A 21,937-nucleotide genomic window follows, 5' to 3' on the forward strand; every position below is an offset into this window, starting at 1 on the left:
TGTAATGGTAAGAAAATGCAGTAATTAAAGAACTTAAAAATTAAGCTGCTGTTTGCTCCCTTCCTTTTTTTTGTTTTGTTGTTATGTCGCTACCCCTGCCAGCCCAATTTTCAAACTACCTTTCTGTTGTGACAAAGATGCTTCCTTAAGCCTTTTAAACTACTGTAATGGTACGAAAATGCAGTAATTAACTCAGTTTGAGGGAGAATGTGCTAACCAAGTTTGCCAAGGAGACTTTGAAAACGGCAAAACAGTACGAATCGGCAGTTGATTTCTGAAATACGTCACCGCCTATTTTTGTGTAAAGTTTCCAAATTTGATTTGTAATCACGAATTTATTCCTTAGTCGTCTCGTCTCGTCTCGTCCCGCAGACGTTTGTCGTGCTTGCGCTGTCATATGGACCACGACCCGAGCGGCAGCGAGCGGCAGTCGAGCAAAGTCGGGACAAGTCGGGACGGGGACAGGGATAGGAATGGCGCGAATGCACTGCAAACTACGCAGACACGCGAGGCGAGGCGAGGCGAGGCGAGGCGAGGCGAGGCGAGGAAGCCCACATCGCTACCAGTGGCGCCCTCCAGCACGACACTGCCACACCCCGCACAGGCCCTCCGCTGGACACCAGGGACAAGATGCGTCCCCCGCAGAAGAGGCTGCACGCGCCCAGCGAATGACAGGAGGTGCAACGAGCAACAGTGCGTCTCACACACGCGGCGGTGCGCCCGCTAATTCGGCCGTCGGTCTGCTGGGACGCCGGCGCGCGCCCCCCGCGCCGTCCGCGAGGAACTGGCTGTTGCAGAAGGAAGTGCTTTCGTCAAATGCGGCGGAAAACTAACATTTTGTGTGTTGGGAGAGAAGCCGAACGCGAATTCCGCCGGGCTCCTACCTTGCACGAGTGCCAACGGCCATACCATGATGAATACACCGGTTCTCGTCCGATCACCGAAGTTAAGCATCATTGGGCCCGGTTAGTACTTGGATGGGTGACCGCCTGGGAAACCCGGGTGCTGTTGGCTCCCTTCCTTTTCTTTTTGTTTTGTTATTATGTCGCTACCCCTGCCAGACCAATTTTCAAACTGCCTTTCTGTTGTGACAAAGATGCTTCCTTAACCCTTTTAAACTACTGTAATGGTAAGAAAATGCAGTAATTAAAGAACTTAAAAAATTAAGCTGCTGTTTGCTCCTTCCTTTTTTTTGTTTTGTTGTTATGTCGCTACCCCTGCCAGCCCAATTTTCAAACTACCTTCTGTTGTGACAAAGAGATGCTTCCTTAAGCCTTTTTAAACTACTGTAATGGTACGAAAATGCAGTAATTAACTCAGTTTGAGGGAGAATGTGCTAACCAAGTTTGCCAAGGAGACTTTGAAAACGGCAAAACAGTACGAATCGGCAGTTGATTTCTGAAATACGTCACCGCCTATTTTTGTGTAAAGTTCAAATTTGATTTGTAATCACGAATTTATTCCTTAGTCGTCTCGTCTCGTCTCGTCCCGCAGACGTTTGTCGTGCTTGCGCTGTCATATGGACCACGACCCGAGCGGCAGCGAGCGGCAGTCGAGCAAAGTCGGGACAAGTCGGGACGGGGACAGGGATAGGAATGGCGCGAATGCACTGCAAACTACGCAGACACGCGAGGCGAGGCGAGGCGAGGCGAGGCGAGAGGCGAGGCGAGGAAGCCCACATCGCTACCAGTGGCGCCCTCCAGCACGACACTGCCACACCCCGCACAGGCCCTCCGCTGGACACCAGGGACAAGATGCGTCCCCCGCAGAAAGGCTGCACGCGCCCAGCGAATGACAGGAGGTGCAACGAGCAACAGTGCGTCTCACACACGCGGCGGTGCGCCCGCTAATTCGGCCGTCGGTCTGCTGGGACGCCGGGCGCGCCCCCCGCGCCGTCCGCGAGGAACTGGCTGTTGCAGAAGGAAGTGCTTTCAGTCAAATGCGGCGGAAAACTAACATTTTGTGTGTTGGGAGAGAAGCCGAACGCGAATTCCGCCGGGCTCCTACCTTGCACGAGTGCCAACGGCCATACCATGATGAATACACCGGTTCTCGTCCGATCACCGAAGTTAAGCATCATTGGGCCCGGTTAGTACTTGGATGGTGTGACCGCCTGGGAAACCCGGGTGCTGTTGGCTCCCTTCCTTTCTTTTTGTTTTGTTATTATGTCGCTACCCCTGCCAGACCAATTTTCAAACATGCCTTTCTGTTGTGACAAAGATGCTTCCTTAACCCTTTTAAACTACTGTAATGGTAAGAAAATGCAGTAATTAAAGAACTTAAAAAATTAAGCTGCTGTTTGCTCCCTTCCTTTTTTTTGTTTTGTTGTTATGTCGCTACCCCTGCCAGCCCAATTTTCAAACTACCTTTCTGTTGTGACAAAGATGCTTCCTTAAGCCTTTTAAACTACTGTAATGGTACGAAAATGCAGTAATTAACTCAGTTTGAGGGAGAATGTGCTAACCAAGTTTGCCAAGGAGACTTTGAAAACGGCAAAACAGTACGAATCGGCAGTTGATTTCTGAAATACGTCACCGCCTATTTTTGTGTAAAGTTCCAAATTTGATTTGTAATCACGAATTTATTCCTTAGTCGTCTCGTCTCGTCTCGTCCCGCAGACGTTTGTCGTGCTTGCGCTGTCATATGGACCACGACCCGAGCGGCAGCGAGCGGCAGTCGAGCAAAGTCGGGACAAGTCGGGACGGGGACAGGGATAGGAATGGCGCGAATGCACTGCAAACTACGCAGACACGCGAGGCGAGGCGAGGCGAGGCGAGGCGAGGCGAGGAAGCCCACATCGCTACCAGTGGCGCCCTCCAGCACGACACTGCCACACCCCCGCACAGGCCCTCCGCTGGACACCAGGGACAAGATGCGTCCCCCGCAGAAAGGCTGCACGCGCCCAGCGAATGACAGGAGGTGCAACGAGCAACAGTGCGTCTCACACACGCGGCGGTGCGCCCGCTAATTCGGCCGTCGGTCTGCTGGGGACGCCGGGCGCGCCCCCCGCGCCGTCCGCGAGGAACTGGCTGTTGCAGAAGGAAGTGCTTTCGTCAAATGCGGCGGAAAAACTAACATTTTGTGTGTTGGGAGAGAAGCCGAACGCGAATTCCGCCGGGCTCCTACCTTGCACGAGTGCCAACGGCCATACCATGATGAATACACCGGTTCTCGTCCGATCACCGAAGTTAAGCATCATTGGGCCCGGTTAGTACTTGGATGGGTGACCGCCTGGGAAACCCCGGGTGCTGTTGGCTCCCTTCCTTTTCTTTTTGTTTTGTTATTATGTCGCTACCCCTGCCAGACCAATTTTCAAACTGCCTTTCTGTTGTGACAAAGATGCTTCCTTAACCCTTTTAAACTACTGTAATGGTAAGAAAATGCAGTAATTAAAGAACTTAAAAAATTAAGCTGCTGTTTGCTCCCTTCCTTTTTTTTTGTTTTGTTGTTATGTCGCTACCCCTGCCAGCCCAATTTTCAAACTACCTTTCTGTTGTGACAAAGATGCTTCCTTAAGCCTTTTAAACTACTGTAATGGTACGAAAATGCAGTAATTAACTCAGTTTGAGGGAGAATGTGCTAACCAAGTTTGCCAAGGAGACTTTGAAAACGGCAAAACAGTACGAATCGGCAGTTGATTTCTGAAATACGTCACCGCCTATTTTTGTGTAAAGTTTCCAAATTTGATTTGTAATCACGAATTTATTCCTTAGTCGTCTCGTCTCGTCTCGTCCCCGCAGACGTTTGTCGTGCTTGCGCTGTCATATGGACCACGACCCGAGCGGCAGCGAGCGGCAGTCGAGCAAAGTCGGGACAAGTCGGGACGGGGACAGGGATAGGAATGGCGCGAATGCACTGCAAACTACGCAGACACGCGAGGCGAGGCGAGGCGAGGCGAGGCGAGGCGAGGAAGCCCACATCGCTACCAGTGGCGCCCTCCAGCACGACACTGCCACACCCCGCACAGGCCCTCCGCTGGACACCAGGGACAAGATGCGTCCCCCGCAGAAAGGCTGCACGCGCCCAGCGAATGACAGGAGGTGCAACGAGCAACAGTGCGTCTCACACACGCGGCGGTGCGCCCGCTAATTCGGCCGTCGGTCTGCTGGGACGCCGGGCGCGCCCCCCGCGCCGTCCGCGAGGAACTGGCTGTTGCAGAAGGAAGTGCTTTCGTCAAATGCGGCGGAAAACTAACATTTTGTGTGTTGGGAGAGAAGCCGAACGCGAATTCCGCCGGGCTCCTACTTGCACGAGTGCCAACGGCCATACCATGATGAATACACCGGTTCTCGTCCGATCACCGAAGTTAAGCATCATTGGGCCCGGTTAGTACTTGGATGGGTGACCGCCTGGGAAACCCGGGTGCTGTTGGCTCCCTTCCTTTTCTTTTTGTTTTGTTATTATGTCGCTACCCCCTGCCAGACCAATTTTCAAACTGCCTTTCTGTTGTGACAAAGATGCTTCCTTAACCCTTTTAAACTACTGTAATGGTAAGAAAATGCAGTAATTAAAGAACTTAAAAAATTAAGCTGCTGTTTGCTCCCTTCCTTTTTTTTGTTTTGTTGTTATGTCGCTACCCCTGCCAGCCCAATTTTCAAACTACCTTTCTGTTGTGACAAAGATGCTTCCTTAAGCCTTTTAAACTACTGTAATGGTACGAAAATGCAGTAATTAACTCAGTTTGAGGGAGAATGTGCTAACCAAGTTTGCCAAGGAGACTTTGAAAACGGCAAAACAGTACGAATCGGCAGTTGATTTCTGAAATACGTCACCGCCTATTTTTGTGTAAAGTTCCAAATTTGATTTGTAATCACGAATTTATTCCTTAGTCGTCTCGTCTCGTCTCGTCCCGCAGACGTTTGTCGTGCTTGCGCTGTCATATGGACCACGACCCGAGCGGCAGCGAGCGGCAGTCGAGCAAAGTCGGGACAAGTCGGGACGGGGACAGGGATAGGAATGGCGCGAATGCACTGCAAACTACGCAGACACGCGAGGCGAGGCGAGGCGAGGCGAGGCGAGGCGAGGCGAGGAAGCCCACATCGCTACCAGTGGCGCCCTCCAGCACGACACTGCCACACCCCGCACAGGCCCTCCGCTGGACACCAGGGACAAGATGCGTCCCCCGCAGAAAGGCTGCACGCGCCCAGCGAATGACAGGAGGTGCAACGAGCAACAGTGCGTCTCACACACGCGGCGGTGCGCCCGCTAATTCGGCCGTCGGTCTGCTGGGACGCCGGGCGCGCCCCCCGCGCCGTCCGCGAGGAACTGGCTGTTGCAGAAGGAAGTGCTTTCGTCAAATGCGGCGGAAAACTAACATTTTGTGTGTTGGGAGAGAAGCCGAACGCGAATTCCGCCGGGCTCCTACCTTGCACGAGTGCCAACGGCCATACCATGATGAATACACCGGTTCTCGTCCGATCACCGAAGTTAAGCATCATTGGGCCCGGTTAGTACTTGGATGGGTGACCGCCTGGGAAACCCGGGTGCTGTTGGCTCCCTTCCTTTTCTTTTTGTTTTGTTATTATGTCGCTACCCCTGCCAGACCAATTTTCAAACTGCCTTTCTGTTGTGACAAAGATGCTTCCTTAACCCTTTTAAACTACTGTAATGGTAAGAAAATGCAGTAATTAAAGAACTTAAAAAATTAAGCTGCTGTTTGCTCCCTTCCTTTTTTTTGTTTTGTTGTTATGTCGCTACCCCTGCCAGCCCAATTTTCAAACTACCTTTCTGTTGTGACAAAGATGCTTCCTTAAGCCTTTTAAACTACTGTAATGGTACGAAAATGCAGTAATTAACTCAGTTTGAGGGAGAATGTGCTAACCAAGTTTGCCAAGGAGACTTTGAAAACGGCAAAACAGTACGAATCGGCAGTTGATTTCTGAAATACGTCACCGCCTATTTTTGTGTAAAGTTCCAAATTTGATTTGTAATCACGAATTTATTCCTTAGTCGTCTCGTCTCGTCTCGTCCCGCAGACGTTTGTCGTGCTTGCGCTGTCATATGGACCACGACCCGAGCGGCAGCGAGCGGCAGTCGAGCAAAGTCGGGACAAGTCGGGACGGGGACAGGGATAGGAATGGCGCGAATGCACTGCAAACTACGCAGACACGCGAGGCGAGGCGAGGCGAGGCGAGGCGAGGCGAGGAAGCCCACATCGCTACCAGTGGCGCCCTCCAGCACGACACTGCCACACCCCGCACAGGCCCTCCGCTGGACACCAGGGACAAGATGCGTCCCCCGCAGAAAGGCTGCACGCGCCCAGCGAATGACAGGAGGTGCAACGAGCAACAGTGCGTCTCACACACGCGGCGGTGCGCCCGCTAATTCGGCCGTCGGTCTGCTGGGACGCCGGGCGCGCCCCCCGCGCCGTCCGCGAGGAACTGGCTGTTGCAGAAGGAAGTGCTTTCGTCAAATGCGGCGGAAAACTAACATTTTGTGTGTTGGGAGAGAAGCCGAACGCGAATTCCGCCGGGCTCCTACCTTGCACGAGTGCCAACGGCCATACCATGATGAATACACCGGTTCTCGTCCGATCACCGAAGTTAAGCATCATTGGGCCCGGTTAGTACTTGGATGGGTGACCGCCTGGGAAACCCGGGTGCTGTTGGCTCCCTTCCTTTTCTTTTTGTTTTGTTATTATGTCGCTACCCCTGCCAGACCAATTTTCAAACTGCCTTTCTGTTGTGACAAAGATGCTTCCTTAACCCTTTTAAACTACTGTAATGGTAAGAAAATGCAGTAATTAAAGAACTTAAAAAATTAAGCTGCTGTTTGCTCCCTTCCTTTTTTTTGTTTTGTTGTTATGTCGCTACCCCTGCCAGCCCAATTTTCAAACTACCTTTCTGTTGTGACAAAGATGCTTCCTTAAGCCTTTTAAACTACTGTAATGGTACGAAAATGCAGTAATTAACTCAGTTTGAGGGAGAATGTGCTAACCAAGTTTGCCAAGGAGACTTTGAAAACGGCAAAACAGTACGAATCGGCAGTTGATTTCTGAAATACGTCACCGCCTATTTTTGTGTAAAGTTCCAAATTTGATTTGTAATCACGAATTTATTCCTTAGTCGTCTCGTCTCGTCTCGTCCCGCAGACGTTTGTCGTGCTTGCGCTGTCATATGGACCACGACCCGAGCGGCAGCGAGCGGCAGTCGAGCAAAGTCGGGACAAGTCGGGACGGGGACAGGGATAGGAATGGCGCGAATGCACTGCAAACTACGCAGACACGCGAGGCGAGGCGAGGCGAGGCGAGGCGAGGCGAGGCGAGGAAGCCCACATCGCTACCAGTGGCGCCCTCCAGCACGACACTGCCACACCCCGCACAGGCCCTCCGCTGGACACCAGGGACAAGATGCGTCCCCCGCAGAAAGGCTGCACGCGCCCAGCGAATGACAGGAGGTGCAACGAGCAACAGTGCGTCTCACACACGCGGCGGTGCGCCCGCTAATTCGGCCGTCGGTCTGCTGGGACGCCGGGCGCGCCCCCCGCGCCGTCCGCGAGGAACTGGCTGTTGCAGAAGGAAGTGCTTTCGTCAAATGCGGCGGAAAACTAACATTTTGTGTGTTGGGAGAGAAGCCGAACGCGAATTCCGCCGGGCTCCTACCTTGCACGAGTGCCAACGGCCATACCATGATGAATACACCGGTTCTCGTCCGATCACCGAAGTTAAGCATCATTGGGCCCGGTTAGTACTTGGATGGGTGACCGCCTGGGAAACCCGGGTGCTGTTGGCTCCCTTCCTTTTCTTTTTGTTTTGTTATTATGTCGCTACCCCTGCCAGACCAATTTTCAAACTGCCTTTCTGTTGTGACAAAGATGCTTCCTTAACCCTTTTAAACTACTGTAATGGTAAGAAAATGCAGTAATTAAAGAACTTAAAAAATTAAGCTGCTGTTTGCTCCCTTCCTTTTTTTTGTTTTGTTGTTATGTCGCTACCCCTGCCAGCCCAATTTTCAAACTACCTTTCTGTTGTGACAAAGATGCTTCCTTAAGCCTTTTAAACTACTGTAATGGTACGAAAATGCAGTAATTAACTCAGTTTGAGGGAGAATGTGCTAACCAAGTTTGCCAAGGAGACTTTGAAAACGGCAAAACAGTACGAATCGGCAGTTGATTTCTGAAATACGTCACCGCCTATTTTTGTGTAAAGTTCCAAATTTGATTTGTAATCACGAATTTATTCCTTAGTCGTCTCGTCTCGTCTCGTCCCGCAGACGTTTGTCGTGCTTGCGCTGTCATATGGACCACGACCCGAGCGGCAGCGAGCGGCAGTCGAGCAAAGTCGGGACAAGTCGGGACGGGGACAGGGATAGGAATGGCGCGAATGCACTGCAAACTACGCAGACACGCGAGGCGAGGCGAGGCGAGGCGAGGCGAGGCGAGGAAGCCCACATCGCTACCAGTGGCGCCCTCCAGCACGACACTGCCACACCCCGCACAGGCCCTCCGCTGGACACCAGGGACAAGATGCGTCCCCCGCAGAAAGGCTGCACGCGCCCAGCGAATGACAGGAGGTGCAACGAGCAACAGTGCGTCTCACACACGCGGCGGTGCGCCCGCTAATTCGGCCGTCGGTCTGCTGGGACGCCGGGCGCGCCCCCCGCGCCGTCCGCGAGGAACTGGCTGTTGCAGAAGGAAGTGCTTTCGTCAAATGCGGCGGAAAACTAACATTTTGTGTGTTGGGAGAGAAGCCGAACGCGAATTCCGCCGGGCTCCTACCTTGCACGAGTGCCAACGGCCATACCATGATGAATACACCGGTTCTCGTCCGATCACCGAAGTTAAGCATCATTGGGCCCGGTTAGTACTTGGATGGGTGACCGCCTGGGAAACCCGGGTGCTGTTGGCTCCCTTCCTTTTCTTTTTGTTTTGTTATTATGTCGCTACCCCTGCCAGACCAATTTTCAAACTGCCTTTCTGTTGTGACAAAGATGCTTCCTTAACCCTTTTAAACTACTGTAATGGTAAGAAAATGCAGTAATTAAAGAACTTAAAAAATTAAGCTGCTGTTTGCTCCCTTCCTTTTTTTTGTTTTGTTGTTATGTCGCTACCCCTGCCAGCCCAATTTTCAAACTACCTTTCTGTTGTGACAAAGATGCTTCCTTAAGCCTTTTAAACTACTGTAATGGTACGAAAATGCAGTAATTAACTCAGTTTGAGGGAGAATGTGCTAACCAAGTTTGCCAAGGAGACTTTGAAAACGGCAAAACAGTACGAATCGGCAGTTGATTTCTGAAATACGTCACCGCCTATTTTTGTGTAAAGTTCCAAATTTGATTTGTAATCACGAATTTATTCCTTAGTCGTCTCGTCTCGTCTCGTCCCGCAGACGTTTGTCGTGCTTGCGCTGTCATATGGACCACGACCCGAGCGGCAGCGAGCGGCAGTCGAGCAAAGTCGGGACAAGTCGGGACGGGGACAGGGATAGGAATGGCGCGAATGCACTGCAAACTACGCAGACACGCGAGGCGAGGCGAGGCGAGGCGAGGCGAGGCGAGGAAGCCCACATCGCTACCAGTGGCGCCCTCCAGCACGACACTGCCACACCCCGCACAGGCCCTCCGCTGGACACCAGGGACAAGATGCGTCCCCCGCAGAAAGGCTGCACGCGCCCAGCGAATGACAGGAGGTGCAACGAGCAACAGTGCGTCTCACACACGCGGCGGTGCGCCCGCTAATTCGGCCGTCGGTCTGCTGGGACGCCGGGCGCGCCCCCCGCGCCGTCCGCGAGGAACTGGCTGTTGCAGAAGGAAGTGCTTTCGTCAAATGCGGCGGAAAACTAACATTTTGTGTGTTGGGAGAGAAGCCGAACGCGAATTCCGCCGGGCTCCTACCTTGCACGAGTGCCAACGGCCATACCATGATGAATACACCGGTTCTCGTCCGATCACCGAAGTTAAGCATCATTGGGCCCGGTTAGTACTTGGATGGGTGACCGCCTGGGAAACCCGGGTGCTGTTGGCTCCCTTCCTTTTCTTTTTGTTTTGTTATTATGTCGCTACCCCTGCCAGACCAATTTTCAAACTGCCTTTCTGTTGTGACAAAGATGCTTCCTTAACCCTTTTAAACTACTGTAATGGTAAGAAAATGCAGTAATTAAAGAACTTAAAAAATTAAGCTGCTGTTTGCTCCCTTCCTTTTTTTTGTTTTGTTGTTATGTCGCTACCCCTGCCAGCCCAATTTTCAAACTACCTTTCTGTTGTGACAAAGATGCTTCCTTAAGCCTTTTAAACTACTGTAATGGTACGAAAATGCAGTAATTAACTCAGTTTGAGGGAGAATGTGCTAACCAAGTTTGCCAAGGAGACTTTGAAAACGGCAAAACAGTACGAATCGGCAGTTGATTTCTGAAATACGTCACCGCCTATTTTTGTGTAAAGTTCCAAATTTGATTTGTAATCACGAATTTATTCCTTAGTCGTCTCGTCTCGTCTCGTCCCGCAGACGTTTGTCGTGCTTGCGCTGTCATATGGACCACGACCCGAGCGGCAGCGAGCGGCAGTCGAGCAAAGTCGGGACAAGTCGGGACGGGGACAGGGATAGGAATGGCGCGAATGCACTGCAAACTACGCAGACACGCGAGGCGAGGCGAGGCGAGGCGAGGCGAGGCGAGGCGAGGAAGCCCACATCGCTACCAGTGGCGCCCTCCAGCACGACACTGCCACACCCCGCACAGGCCCTCCGCTGGACACCAGGGACAAGATGCGTCCCCCGCAGAAAGGCTGCACGCGCCCAGCGAATGACAGGAGGTGCAACGAGCAACAGTGCGTCTCACACACGCGGCGGTGCGCCCGCTAATTCGGCCGTCGGTCTGCTGGGACGCCGGGCGCGCCCCCCGCGCCGTCCGCGAGGAACTGGCTGTTGCAGAAGGAAGTGCTTTCGTCAAATGCGGCGGAAAACTAACATTTTGTGTGTTGGGAGAGAAGCCGAACGCGAATTCCGCCGGGCTCCTACCTTGCACGAGTGCCAACGGCCATACCATGATGAATACACCGGTTCTCGTCCGATCACCGAAGTTAAGCATCATTGGGCCCGGTTAGTACTTGGATGGGTGACCGCCTGGGAAACCCGGGTGCTGTTGGCTCCCTTCCTTTTCTTTTTGTTTTGTTATTATGTCGCTACCCCTGCCAGACCAATTTTCAAACTGCCTTTCTGTTGTGACAAAGATGCTTCCTTAACCCTTTTAAACTACTGTAATGGTAAGAAAATGCAGTAATTAAAGAACTTAAAAAATTAAGCTGCTGTTTGCTCCCTTCCTTTTTTTTGTTTTGTTGTTATGTCGCTACCCCTGCCAGCCCAATTTTCAAACTACCTTTCTGTTGTGACAAAGATGCTTCCTTAAGCCTTTTAAACTACTGTAATGGTACGAAAATGCAGTAATTAACTCAGTTTGAGGGAGAATGTGCTAACCAAGTTTGCCAAGGAGACTTTGAAAACGGCAAAACAGTACGAATCGGCAGTTGATTTCTGAAATACGTCACCGCCTATTTTTGTGTAAAGTTCCAAATTTGATTTGTAATCACGAATTTATTCCTTAGTCGTCTCGTCTCGTCTCGTCCCGCAGACGTTTGTCGTGCTTGCGCTGTCATATGGACCACGACCCGAGCGGCAGCGAGCGGCAGTCGAGCAAAGTCGGGACAAGTCGGGACGGGGACAGGGATAGGAATGGCGCGAATGCACTGCAAACTACGCAGACACGCGAGGCGAGGCGAGGCGAGGCGAGGCGAGGCGAGGAAGCCCACATCGCTACCAGTGGCGCCCTCCAGCACGACACTGCCACACCCCGCACAGGCCCTCCGCTGGACACCAGGGACAAGATGCGTCCCCCGCAGAAAGGCTGCACGCGCCCAGCGAATGACAGGAGGTGCAACGAGCAACAGTGCGTCTCACACACGCGGCGGTGCGCCCGCTAATTCGGCCGTCGGTCTGCTGGGACGCCGGGCGCGCCCCCCGCGCCGTCCGCGAGGAACTGGCTGTTGCAGAAGGAAGTGCTTTCGTCAAATGCGGCGGAAAACTAACATTTTGTGTGTTGGGAGAGAAGCCGAACGCGAATTCCGCCGGGCTCCTACCTTGCACGAGTGCCAACGGCCATACCATGATGAATACACCGGTTCTCGTCCGATCACCGAAGTTAAGCATCATTGGGCCCGGTTAGTACTTGGATGGGTGACCGCCTGGGAAACCCGGGTGCTGTTGGCTCCCTTCCTTTTCTTTTTGTTTTGTTATTATGTCGCTACCCCTGCCAGACCAATTTTCAAACTGCCTTTCTGTTGTGACAAAGATGCTTCCTTAACCCTTTTAAACTACTGTAATGGTAAGAAAATGCAGTAATTAAAGAACTTAAAAAATTAAGCTGCTGTTTGCTCCCTTCCTTTTTTTTGTTTTGTTGTTATGTCGCTACCCCTGCCAGCCCAATTTTCAAACTACCTTTCTGTTGTGACAAAGATGCTTCCTTAAGCCTTTTAAACTACTGTAATGGTACGAAAATGCAGTAATTAACTCAGTTTGAGGGAGAATGTGCTAACCAAGTTTGCCAAGGAGACTTTGAAAACGGCAAAACAGTACGAATCGGCAGTTGATTTCTGAAATACGTCACCGCCTATTTTTGTGTAAAGTTCCAAATTTGATTTGTAATCACGAATTTATTCCTTAGTCGTCTCGTCTCGTCTCGTCCCGCAGACGTTTGTCGTGCTTGCGCTGTCATATGGACCACGACCCGAGCGGCAGCGAGCGGCAGTCGAGCAAAGTCGGGACAAGTCGGGACGGGGACAGGGATAGGAATGGCGCGAATGCACTGCAAACTACGCAGACACGCGAGGCGAGGCGAGGCGAGGCGAGGCGAGGCGAGGCGAGGAAGCCCACATCGCTACCAGTGGCGCCCTCCAGCACGACACTGCCACACCCCGCACAGGCCCTCCGCTGGACACCAGGGACAAGATGCGTCCCCCGCAGAAAGGCTGCACGCGCCCAGCGAATGACAGGAGGTGCAACGAGCAACAGTGCGTCTCACACACGCGGCGGTGCGCCCGCTAATTCGGCCGTCGGTCTGCTGGGACGCCGGGCGCGCCCCCCGCGCCGTCCGCGAGGAACTGGCTGTTGCAGAAGGAAGTGCTTTCGTCAAATGCGGCGGAAAACTAACATTTTGTGTGTTGGGAGAGAAGCCGAACGCGAATTCCGCCGGGCTCCTACCTTGCACGAGTGCCAACGGCCATACCATGATGAATACACCGGTTCTCGTCCGATCACCGAAGTTAAGCATCATTGGGCCCGGTTAGTACTTGGATGGGTGACCGCCTGGGAAACCCGGGTGCTGTTGGCTCCCTTCCTTTTCTTTTTGTTTTGTTATTATGTCGCTACCCCTGCCAGACCAATTTTCAAACTGCCTTTCTGTTGTGACAAAGATGCTTCCTTAACCCTTTTAAACTACTGTAATGGTAAGAAAATGCAGTAATTAAAGAACTTAAAAAATTAAGCTGCTGTTTGCTCCCTTCCTTTTTTTTGTTTTGTTGTTATGTCGCTACCCCTGCCAGCCCAATTTTCAAACTACCTTTCTGTTGTGACAAAGATGCTTCCTTAAGCCTTTTAAACTACTGTAATGGTACGAAAATGCAGTAATTAACTCAGTTTGAGGGAGAATGTGCTAACCAAGTTTGCCAAGGAGACTTTGAAAACGGCAAAACAGTACGAATCGGCAGTTGATTTCTGAAATACGTCACCGCCTATTTTTGTGTAAAGTTCCAAATTTGATTTGTAATCACGAATTTATTCCTTAGTCGTCTCGTCTCGTCTCGTCCCGCAGACGTTTGTCGTGCTTGCGCTGTCATATGGACCACGACCCGAGCGGCAGCGAGCGGCAGTCGAGCAAAGTCGGGACAAGTCGGGACGGGGACAGGGATAGGAATGGCGCGAATGCACTGCAAACTACGCAGACACGCGAGGCGAGGCGAGGCGAGGCGAGGCGAGGCGAGGCGAGGAAGCCCACATCGCTACCAGTGGCGCCCTCCAGCACGACACTGCCACACCCCGCACAGGCCCTCCGCTGGACACCAGGGACAAGATGCGTCCCCCGCAGAAAGGCTGCACGCGCCCAGCGAATGACAGGAGGTGCAACGAGCAACAGTGCGTCTCACACACGCGGCGGTGCGCCCGCTAATTCGGCCGTCGGTCTGCTGGGACGCCGGGCGCGCCCCCCGCGCCGTCCGCGAGGAACTGGCTGTTGCAGAAGGAAGTGCTTTCGTCAAATGCGGCGGAAAACTAACATTTTGTGTGTTGGGAGAGAAGCCGAACGCGAATTCCGCCGGGCTCCTACCTTGCACGAGTGCCAACGGCCATACCATGATGAATACACCGGTTCTCGTCCGATCACCGAAGTTAAGCATCATTGGGCCCGGTTAGTACTTGGATGGGTGACCGCCTGGGAAACCCGGGTGCTGTTGGCTCCCTTCCTTTTCTTTTTGTTTTGTTATTATGTCGCTACCCCTGCCAGACCAATTTTCAAACTGCCTTTCTGTTGTGACAAAGATGCTTCCTTAACCCTTTTAAACTACTGTAATGGTAAGAAAATGCAGTAATTAAAGAACTTAAAAAATTAAGCTGCTGTTTGCTCCCTTCCTTTTTTTTGTTTTGTTGTTATGTCGCTACCCCTGCCAGCCCAATTTTCAAACTACCTTTCTGTTGTGACAAAGATGCTTCCTTAAGCCTTTTAAACTACTGTAATGGTACGAAAATGCAGTAATTAACTCAGTTTGAGGGAGAATGTGCTAACCAAGTTTGCCAAGGAGACTTTGAAAACGGCAAAACAGTACGAATCGGCAGTTGATTTCTGAAATACGTCACCGCCTATTTTTGTGTAAAGTTCCAAATTTGATTTGTAATCACGAATTTATTCCTTAGTCGTCTCGTCTCGTCTCGTCCCGCAGACGTTTGTCGTGCTTGCGCTGTCATATGGACCACGACCCGAGCGGCAGCGAGCGGCAGTCGAGCAAAGTCGGGACAAGTCGGGACGGGGACAGGGATAGGAATGGCGCGAATGCACTGCAAACTACGCAGACACGCGAGGCGAGGCGAGGCGAGGCGAGGCGAGGCGAGGCGAGGAAGCCCACATCGCTACCAGTGGCGCCCTCCAGCACGACACTGCCACACCCCGCACAGGCCCTCCGCTGGACACCAGGGACAAGATGCGTCCCCCGCAGAAAGGCTGCACGCGCCCAGCGAATGACAGGAGGTGCAACGAGCAACAGTGCGTCTCACACACGCGGCGGTGCGCCCGCTAATTCGGCCGTCGGTCTGCTGGGACGCCGGGCGCGCCCCCCGCGCCGTCCGCGAGGAACTGGCTGTTGCAGAAGGAAGTGCTTTCGTCAAATGCGGCGGAAAACTAACATTTTGTGTGTTGGGAGAGAAGCCGAACGCGAATTCCGCCGGGCTCCTACCTTGCACGAGTGCCAACGGCCATACCATGATGAATACACCGGTTCTCGTCCGATCACCGAAGTTAAGCATCATTGGGCCCGGTTAGTACTTGGATGGGTGACCGCCTGGGAAACCCGGGTGCTGTTGGCTCCCTTCCTTTTCTTTTTGTTTTGTTATTATGTCGCTACCCCTGCCAGACCAATTTTCAAACTGCCTTTCTGTTGTGACAAAGATGCTTCCTTAACCCTTTTAAACTACTGTAATGGTAAGAAAATGCAGTAATTAAAGAACTTAAAAAATTAAGCTGCTGTTTGCTCCCTTCCTTTTTTTTGTTTTGTTGTTATGTCGCTACCCCTGCCAGCCCAATTTTCAAACTACCTTTCTGTTGTGACAAAGATGCTTCCTTAAGCCTTTTAAACTACTGTAATGGTACGAAAATGCAGTAATTAACTCAGTTTGAGGGAGAATGTGCTAACCAAGTTTGCCAAGGAGACTTTGAAAACGGCAAAACAGTACGAATCGGCAGTTGATTTCTGAAATACGTCACCGCCTATTTTTGTGTAAAGTTCCAAATTTGATTTGTAATCACGAATTTATTCCTTAGTCGTCTCGTCTCGTCTCGTCCCGCAGACGTTTGTCGTGCTTGCGCTGTCATATGGACCACGACCCGAGCGGCAGCGAGCGGCAGTCGAGCAAAGTCGGGACAAGTCGGGACGGGGACAGGGATAGGAATGGCGCGAATGCACTGCAAACTACGCAGACACGCGAGGCGAGGCGAGGCGAGGCGAGGCGAGGCGAGGAAGCCCACATCGCTACCAGTGGCGCCCTCCAGCACGACACTGCCACACCCCGCACAGGCCCTCCGCTGGACACCAGGGACAAGATGCGTCCCCCGCAGAAAGGCTGCACGCGCCCAGCGAATGACAGGAGGTGCAACGAGCAACAGTGCGTCTCACACACGCGGCGGTGCGCCCGCTAATTCGGCCGTCGGTCTGCTGGGACGCCGGGCGCGCCCCCCGCGCCGTCCGCGAGGAACTGGCTGTTGCAGAAGGAAGTGCTTTCGTCAAATGCGGCGGAAAACTAACATTTTGTGTGTTGGGAGAGAAGCCGAACGCGAATTCCGCCGGGCTCCTACCTTGCACGAGTGCCAACGGCCATACCATGATGAATACACCGGTTCTCGTCCGATCACCGAAGTTAAGCATCATTGGGCCCGGTTAGTACTTGGATGGGTGACCGCCTGGGAAACCCGGGTGCTGTTGGCTCCCTTCCTTTTCTTTTTGTTTTGTTATTATGTCGCTACCCCTGCCAGACCAATTTTCAAACTGCCTTTCTGTTGTGACAAAGATGCTTCCTTAACCCTTTTAAACTACTGTAATGGTAAGAAAATGCAGTAATTAAAGAACTTAAAAAATTAAGCTGCTGTTTGCTCCCTTCCTTTTTTTTGTTTTGTTGTTATGTCGCTACCCCTGCCAGCCCAATTTTCAAACTACCTTTCTGTTGTGACAAAGATGCTTCCTTAAGCCTTTTAAACTACTGTAATGGTACGAAAATGCAGTAATTAACTCAGTTTGAGGGAGAATGTGCTAACCAAGTTTGCCAAGGAGACTTTGAAAACGGCAAAACAGTACGAATCGGCAGTTGATTTCTGAAATACGTCACCGCCTATTTTTGTGTAAAGTTCCAAATTTGATTTGTAATCACGAATTTATTCCTTAGTCGTCTCGTCTCGTCTCGTCCCGCAGACGTTTGTCGTGCTTGCGCTGTCATATGGACCACGACCCGAGCGGCAGCGAGCGGCAGTCGAGCAAAGTCGGGACAAGTCGGGACGGGGACAGGGATAGGAATGGCGCGAATGCACTGCAAACTACGCAGACACGCGAGGCGAGGCGAGGCGAGGCGAGGCGAGGCGAGGAAGCCCACATCGCTACCAGTGGCGCCCTCCAGCACGACACTGCCACACCCCGCACAGGCCCTCCGCTGGACACCAGGGACAAGATGCGTCCCCCGCAGAAAGGCTGCACGCGCCCAGCGAATGACAGGAGGTGCAACGAGCAACAGTGCGTCTCACACACGCGGCGGTGCGCCCGCTAATTCGGCCGTCGGTCTGCTGGGACGCCGGGCGCGCCCCCCGCGCCGTCCGCGAGGAACTGGCTGTTGCAGAAGGAAGTGCTTTCGTCAAATGCGGCGGAAAACTAACATTTTGTGTGTTGGGAGAGAAGCCGAACGCGAATTCCGCCGGGCTCCTACCTTGCACGAGTGCCAACGGCCATACCATGATGAATACACCGGTTCTCGTCCGATCACCGAAGTTAAGCATCATTGGGCCCGGTTAGTACTTGGATGGGTGACCGCCTGGGAAACCCGGGTGCTGTTGGCTCCCTTCCTTTTCTTTTTGTTTTGTTATTATGTCGCTACCCCTGCCAGACCAATTTTCAAACTGCCTTTCTGTTGTGACAAAGATGCTTCCTTAACCCTTTTAAACTACTGTAATGGTAAGAAAATGCAGTAATTAAAGAACTTAAAAAATTAAGCTGCTGTTTGCTCCCTTCCTTTTTTTTGTTTTGTTGTTATGTCGCTACCCCTGCCAGCCCAATTTTCAAACTACCTTTCTGTTGTGACAAAGATGCTTCCTTAAGCCTTTTAAACTACTGTAATGGTACGAAAATGCAGTAATTAACTCAGTTTGAGGGAGAATGTGCTAACCAAGTTTGCCAAGGAGACTTTGAAAACGGCAAAACAGTACGAATCGGCAGTTGATTTCTGAAATACGTCACCGCCTATTTTTGTGTAAAGTTCCAAATTTGATTTGTAATCACGAATTTATTCCTTAGTCGTCTCGTCTCGTCTCGTCCCGCAGACGTTTGTCGTGCTTGCGCTGTCATATGGACCACGACCCGAGCGGCAGCGAGCGGCAGTCGAGCAAAGTCGGGACAAGTCGGGACGGGGACAGGGATAGGAATGGCGCGAATGCACTGCAAACTACGCAGACACGCGAGGCGAGGCGAGGCGAGGCGAGGCGAGGCGAGGCGAGGAAGCCCACATCGCTACCAGTGGCGCCCTCCAGCACGACACTGCCACACCCCGCACAGGCCCTCCGCTGGACACCAGGGACAAGATGCGTCCCCCGCAGAAAGGCTGCACGCGCCCAGCGAATGACAGGAGGTGCAACGAGCAACAGTGCGTCTCACACACGCGGCGGTGCGCCCGCTAATTCGGCCGTCGGTCTGCTGGGACGCCGGGCGCGCCCCCCGCGCCGTCCGCGAGGAACTGGCTGTTGCAGAAGGAAGTGCTTTCGTCAAATGCGGCGGAAAACTAACATTTTGTGTGTTGGGAGAGAAGCCGAACGCGAATTCCGCCGGGCTCCTACCTTGCACGAGTGCCAACGGCCATACCATGATGAATACACCGGTTCTCGTCCGATCACCGAAGTTAAGCATCATTGGGCCCGGTTAGTACTTGGATGGGTGACCGCCTGGGAAACCCGGGTGCTGTTGGCTCCCTTCCTTTTCTTTTTGTTTTGTTATTATGTCGCTACCCCTGCCAGACCAATTTTCAAACTGCCTTTCTGTTGTGACAAAGATGCTTCCTTAACCCTTTTAAACTACTGTAATGGTAAGAAAATGCAGTAATTAAAGAACTTAAAAAATTAAGCTGCTGTTTGCTCCCTTCCTTTTTTTTGTTTTGTTGTTATGTCGCTACCCCTGCCAGCCCAATTTTCAAACTACCTTTCTGTTGTGACAAAGATGCTTCCTTAAGCCTTTTAAACTACTGTAATGGTACGAAAATGCAGTAATTAACTCAGTTTGAGGGAGAATGTGCTAACCAAGTTTGCCAAGGAGACTTTGAAAACGGCAAAACAGTACGAATCGGCAGTTGATTTCTGAAATACGTCACCGCCTATTTTTGTGTAAAGTTCCAAATTTGATTTGTAATCACGAATTTATTCCTTAGTCGTCTCGTCTCGTCTCGTCCCGCAGACGTTTGTCGTGCTTGCGCTGTCATATGGACCACGACCCGAGCGGCAGCGAGCGGCAGTCGAGCAAAGTCGGGACAAGTCGGGACGGGGACAGGGATAGGAATGGCGCGAATGCACTGCAAACTACGCAGACACGCGAGGCGAGGCGAGGCGAGGCGAGGCGAGGCGAGGAAGCCCACATCGCTACCAGTGGCGCCCTCCAGCACGACACTGCCACACCCCGCACAGGCCCTCCGCTGGACACCAGGGACAAGATGCGTCCCCCGCAGAAAGGCTGCACGCGCCCAGCGAATGACAGGAGGTGCAACGAGCAACAGTGCGTCTCACACACGCGGCGGTGCGCCCGCTAATTCGGCCGTCGGTCTGCTGGGACGCCGGGCGCGCCCCCCGCGCCGTCCGCGAGGAACTGGCTGTTGCAGAAGGAAGTGCTTTCGTCAAATGCGGCGGAAAACTAACATTTTGTGTGTTGGGAGAGAAGCCGAACGCGAATTCCGCCGGGCTCCTACCTTGCACGAGTGCCAACGGCCATACCATGATGAATACACCGGTTCTCGTCCGATCACCGAAGTTAAGCATCATTGGGCCCGGTTAGTACTTGGATGGGTGACCGCCTGGGAAACCCGGGTGCTGTTGGCTCCCTTCCTTTTCTTTTTGTTTTGTTATTATGTCGCTACCCCTGCCAGACCAATTTTCAAACTGCCTTTCTGTTGTGACAAAGATGCTTCCTTAACCCTTTTAAACTACTGTAATGGTAAGAAAATGCAGTAATTAAAGAACTTAAAAAATTAAGCTGCTGTTTGCTCCCTTCCTTTTTTTTGTTTTGTTGTTATGTCGCTACCCCTGCCAGCCCAATTTTCAAACTACCTTTCTGTTGTGACAAAGATGCTTCCTTAAGCCTTTTAAACTACTGTAATGGTACGAAAATGCAGTAATTAACTCAGTTTGAGGGAGAATGTGCTAACCAAGTTTGCCAAGGAGACTTTGAAAACGGCAAAACAGTACGAATCGGCAGTTGATTTCTGAAATACGTCACCGCCTATTTTTGTGTAAAGTTCCAAATTTGATTTGTAATCACGAATTTATTCCTTAGTCGTCTCGTCTCGTCTCGTCCCGCAGACGTTTGTCGTGCTTGCGCTGTCATATGGACCACGACCCGAGCGGCAGCGAGCGGCAGTCGAGCAAAGTCGGGACAAGTCGGGACGGGGACAGGGATAGGAATGGCGCGAATGCACTGCAAACTACGCAGACACGCGAGGCGAGGCGAGGCGAGGCGAGGCGAGGCGAGGCGAGGAAGCCCACATCGCTACCAGTGGCGCCCTCCAGCACGACACTGCCACACCCCGCACAGGCCCTCCGCTGGACACCAGGGACAAGATGCGTCCCCCGCAGAAAGGCTGCACGCGCCCAGCGAATGACAGGAGGTGCAACGAGCAACAGTGCGTCTCACACACGCGGCGGTGCGCCCGCTAATTCGGCCGTCGGTCTGCTGGGACGCCGGGCGCGCCCCCCGCGCCGTCCGCGAGGAACTGGCTGTTGCAGAAGGAAGTGCTTTCGTCAAATGCGGCGGAAAACTAACATTTTGTGTGTTGGGAGAGAAGCCGAACGCGAATTCCGCCGGGCTCCTACCTTGCACGAGTGCCAACGGCCATACCATGATGAATACACCGGTTCTCGTCCGATCACCGAAGTTAAGCATCATTGGGCCCGGTTAGTACTTGGATGGGTGACCGCCTGGGAAACCCGGGTGCTGTTGGCTCCCTTCCTTTTCTTTTTGTTTTGTTATTATGTCGCTACCCCTGCCAGACCAATTTTCAAACTGCCTTTCTGTTGTGACAAAGATGCTTCCTTAACCCTTTTAAACTACTGTAATGGTAAGAAAATGCAGTAATTAAAGAACTTAAAAAATTAAGCTGCTGTTTGCTCCCTTCCTTTTTTTTGTTTTGTTGTTATGTCGCTACCCCTGCCAGCCCAATTTTCAAACTACCTTTCTGTTGTGACAAAGATGCTTCCTTAAGCCTTTTAAACTACTGTAATGGTACGAAAATGCAGTAATTAACTCAGTTTGAGGGAGAATGTGCTAACCAAGTTTGCCAAGGAGACTTTGAAAACGGCAAAACAGTACGAATCGGCAGTTGATTTCTGAAATACGTCACCGCCTATTTTTGTGTAAAGTTCCAAATTTGATTTGTAATCACGAATTTATTCCTTAGTCGTCTCGTCTCGTCTCGTCCCGCAGACGTTTGTCGTGCTTGCGCTGTCATATGGACCACGACCCGAGCGGCAGCGAGCGGCAGTCGAGCAAAGTCGGGACAAGTCGGGACGGGGACAGGGATAGGAATGGCGCGAATGCACTGCAAACTACGCAGACACGCGAGGCGAGGCGAGGCGAGGCGAGGCGAGGCGAGGCGAGGAAGCCCACATCGCTACCAGTGGCGCCCTCCAGCACGACACTGCCACACCCCGCACAGGCCCTCCGCTGGACACCAGGGACAAGATGCGTCCCCCGCAGAAAGGCTGCACGCGCCCAGCGAATGACAGGAGGTGCAACGAGCA

The 21,937-nt window shown here is 52.4% G+C and overlaps 19 non-coding genes across 19 annotated transcripts; all 19 read left to right on the forward strand.

Moving 5' to 3' along the window:
* Positions 1–895: 895 nt before the first annotated feature.
* On the forward strand, positions 896–1,014 carry LOC124778034. The gene has a single exon (XR_007015828.1). It is a non-coding gene; the product is annotated as a 5S ribosomal RNA (ribosomal RNA).
* A 1,004-nt stretch (positions 1,015–2,018) lies between these two features.
* LOC124778954 lies at positions 2,019–2,138 on the forward strand. Its single transcript, XR_007015935.1, has one exon. It is a non-coding gene; the product is annotated as a 5S ribosomal RNA (ribosomal RNA).
* A 999-nt stretch (positions 2,139–3,137) lies between these two features.
* LOC124778942 lies at positions 3,138–3,257 on the forward strand. The gene has a single exon (XR_007015934.1). It is a non-coding gene; the product is annotated as a 5S ribosomal RNA (ribosomal RNA).
* A 998-nt stretch (positions 3,258–4,255) lies between these two features.
* LOC124778554 lies at positions 4,256–4,374 on the forward strand. The gene has a single exon (XR_007015898.1). It is a non-coding gene; the product is annotated as a 5S ribosomal RNA (ribosomal RNA).
* A 1,002-nt stretch (positions 4,375–5,376) lies between these two features.
* LOC124778673 lies at positions 5,377–5,495 on the forward strand. The gene has a single exon (XR_007015909.1). It is a non-coding gene; the product is annotated as a 5S ribosomal RNA (ribosomal RNA).
* Positions 5,496–6,491: 996 nt separating this feature from the next.
* Positions 6,492–6,610, forward strand: LOC124778793. The gene has a single exon (XR_007015920.1). It is a non-coding gene; the product is annotated as a 5S ribosomal RNA (ribosomal RNA).
* A 1,001-nt stretch (positions 6,611–7,611) lies between these two features.
* LOC124778912 lies at positions 7,612–7,730 on the forward strand. Its single transcript, XR_007015931.1, has one exon. It is a non-coding gene; the product is annotated as a 5S ribosomal RNA (ribosomal RNA).
* A 996-nt stretch (positions 7,731–8,726) lies between these two features.
* On the forward strand, positions 8,727–8,845 carry LOC124778094. The gene has a single exon (XR_007015831.1). It is a non-coding gene; the product is annotated as a 5S ribosomal RNA (ribosomal RNA).
* A 996-nt stretch (positions 8,846–9,841) lies between these two features.
* Positions 9,842–9,960, forward strand: LOC124778290. Its single transcript, XR_007015889.1, has one exon. It is a non-coding gene; the product is annotated as a 5S ribosomal RNA (ribosomal RNA).
* A 1,001-nt stretch (positions 9,961–10,961) lies between these two features.
* On the forward strand, positions 10,962–11,080 carry LOC124778408. Its single transcript, XR_007015890.1, has one exon. It is a non-coding gene; the product is annotated as a 5S ribosomal RNA (ribosomal RNA).
* Positions 11,081–12,076: 996 nt separating this feature from the next.
* On the forward strand, positions 12,077–12,195 carry LOC124778477. Its single transcript, XR_007015891.1, has one exon. It is a non-coding gene; the product is annotated as a 5S ribosomal RNA (ribosomal RNA).
* Positions 12,196–13,196: 1,001 nt separating this feature from the next.
* Positions 13,197–13,315, forward strand: LOC124778489. Its single transcript, XR_007015892.1, has one exon. It is a non-coding gene; the product is annotated as a 5S ribosomal RNA (ribosomal RNA).
* A 1,001-nt stretch (positions 13,316–14,316) lies between these two features.
* LOC124778501 lies at positions 14,317–14,435 on the forward strand. Its single transcript, XR_007015893.1, has one exon. It is a non-coding gene; the product is annotated as a 5S ribosomal RNA (ribosomal RNA).
* A 1,001-nt stretch (positions 14,436–15,436) lies between these two features.
* LOC124778512 lies at positions 15,437–15,555 on the forward strand. Its single transcript, XR_007015894.1, has one exon. It is a non-coding gene; the product is annotated as a 5S ribosomal RNA (ribosomal RNA).
* Positions 15,556–16,551: 996 nt separating this feature from the next.
* Positions 16,552–16,670, forward strand: LOC124778524. The gene has a single exon (XR_007015895.1). It is a non-coding gene; the product is annotated as a 5S ribosomal RNA (ribosomal RNA).
* A 996-nt stretch (positions 16,671–17,666) lies between these two features.
* On the forward strand, positions 17,667–17,785 carry LOC124778536. Its single transcript, XR_007015896.1, has one exon. It is a non-coding gene; the product is annotated as a 5S ribosomal RNA (ribosomal RNA).
* Positions 17,786–18,786: 1,001 nt separating this feature from the next.
* On the forward strand, positions 18,787–18,905 carry LOC124778547. The gene has a single exon (XR_007015897.1). It is a non-coding gene; the product is annotated as a 5S ribosomal RNA (ribosomal RNA).
* A 996-nt stretch (positions 18,906–19,901) lies between these two features.
* Positions 19,902–20,020, forward strand: LOC124778560. The gene has a single exon (XR_007015899.1). It is a non-coding gene; the product is annotated as a 5S ribosomal RNA (ribosomal RNA).
* A 1,001-nt stretch (positions 20,021–21,021) lies between these two features.
* LOC124778572 lies at positions 21,022–21,140 on the forward strand. The gene has a single exon (XR_007015900.1). It is a non-coding gene; the product is annotated as a 5S ribosomal RNA (ribosomal RNA).
* Positions 21,141–21,937: the final 797 nt, after the last annotated feature.

This window comes from Schistocerca piceifrons, chromosome 2 (assembly GCF_021461385.2).
Source record: "Schistocerca piceifrons isolate TAMUIC-IGC-003096 chromosome 2, iqSchPice1.1, whole genome shotgun sequence".
Taxonomy (NCBI): Eukaryota; Metazoa; Arthropoda; class Insecta; order Orthoptera; family Acrididae; genus Schistocerca; species Schistocerca piceifrons.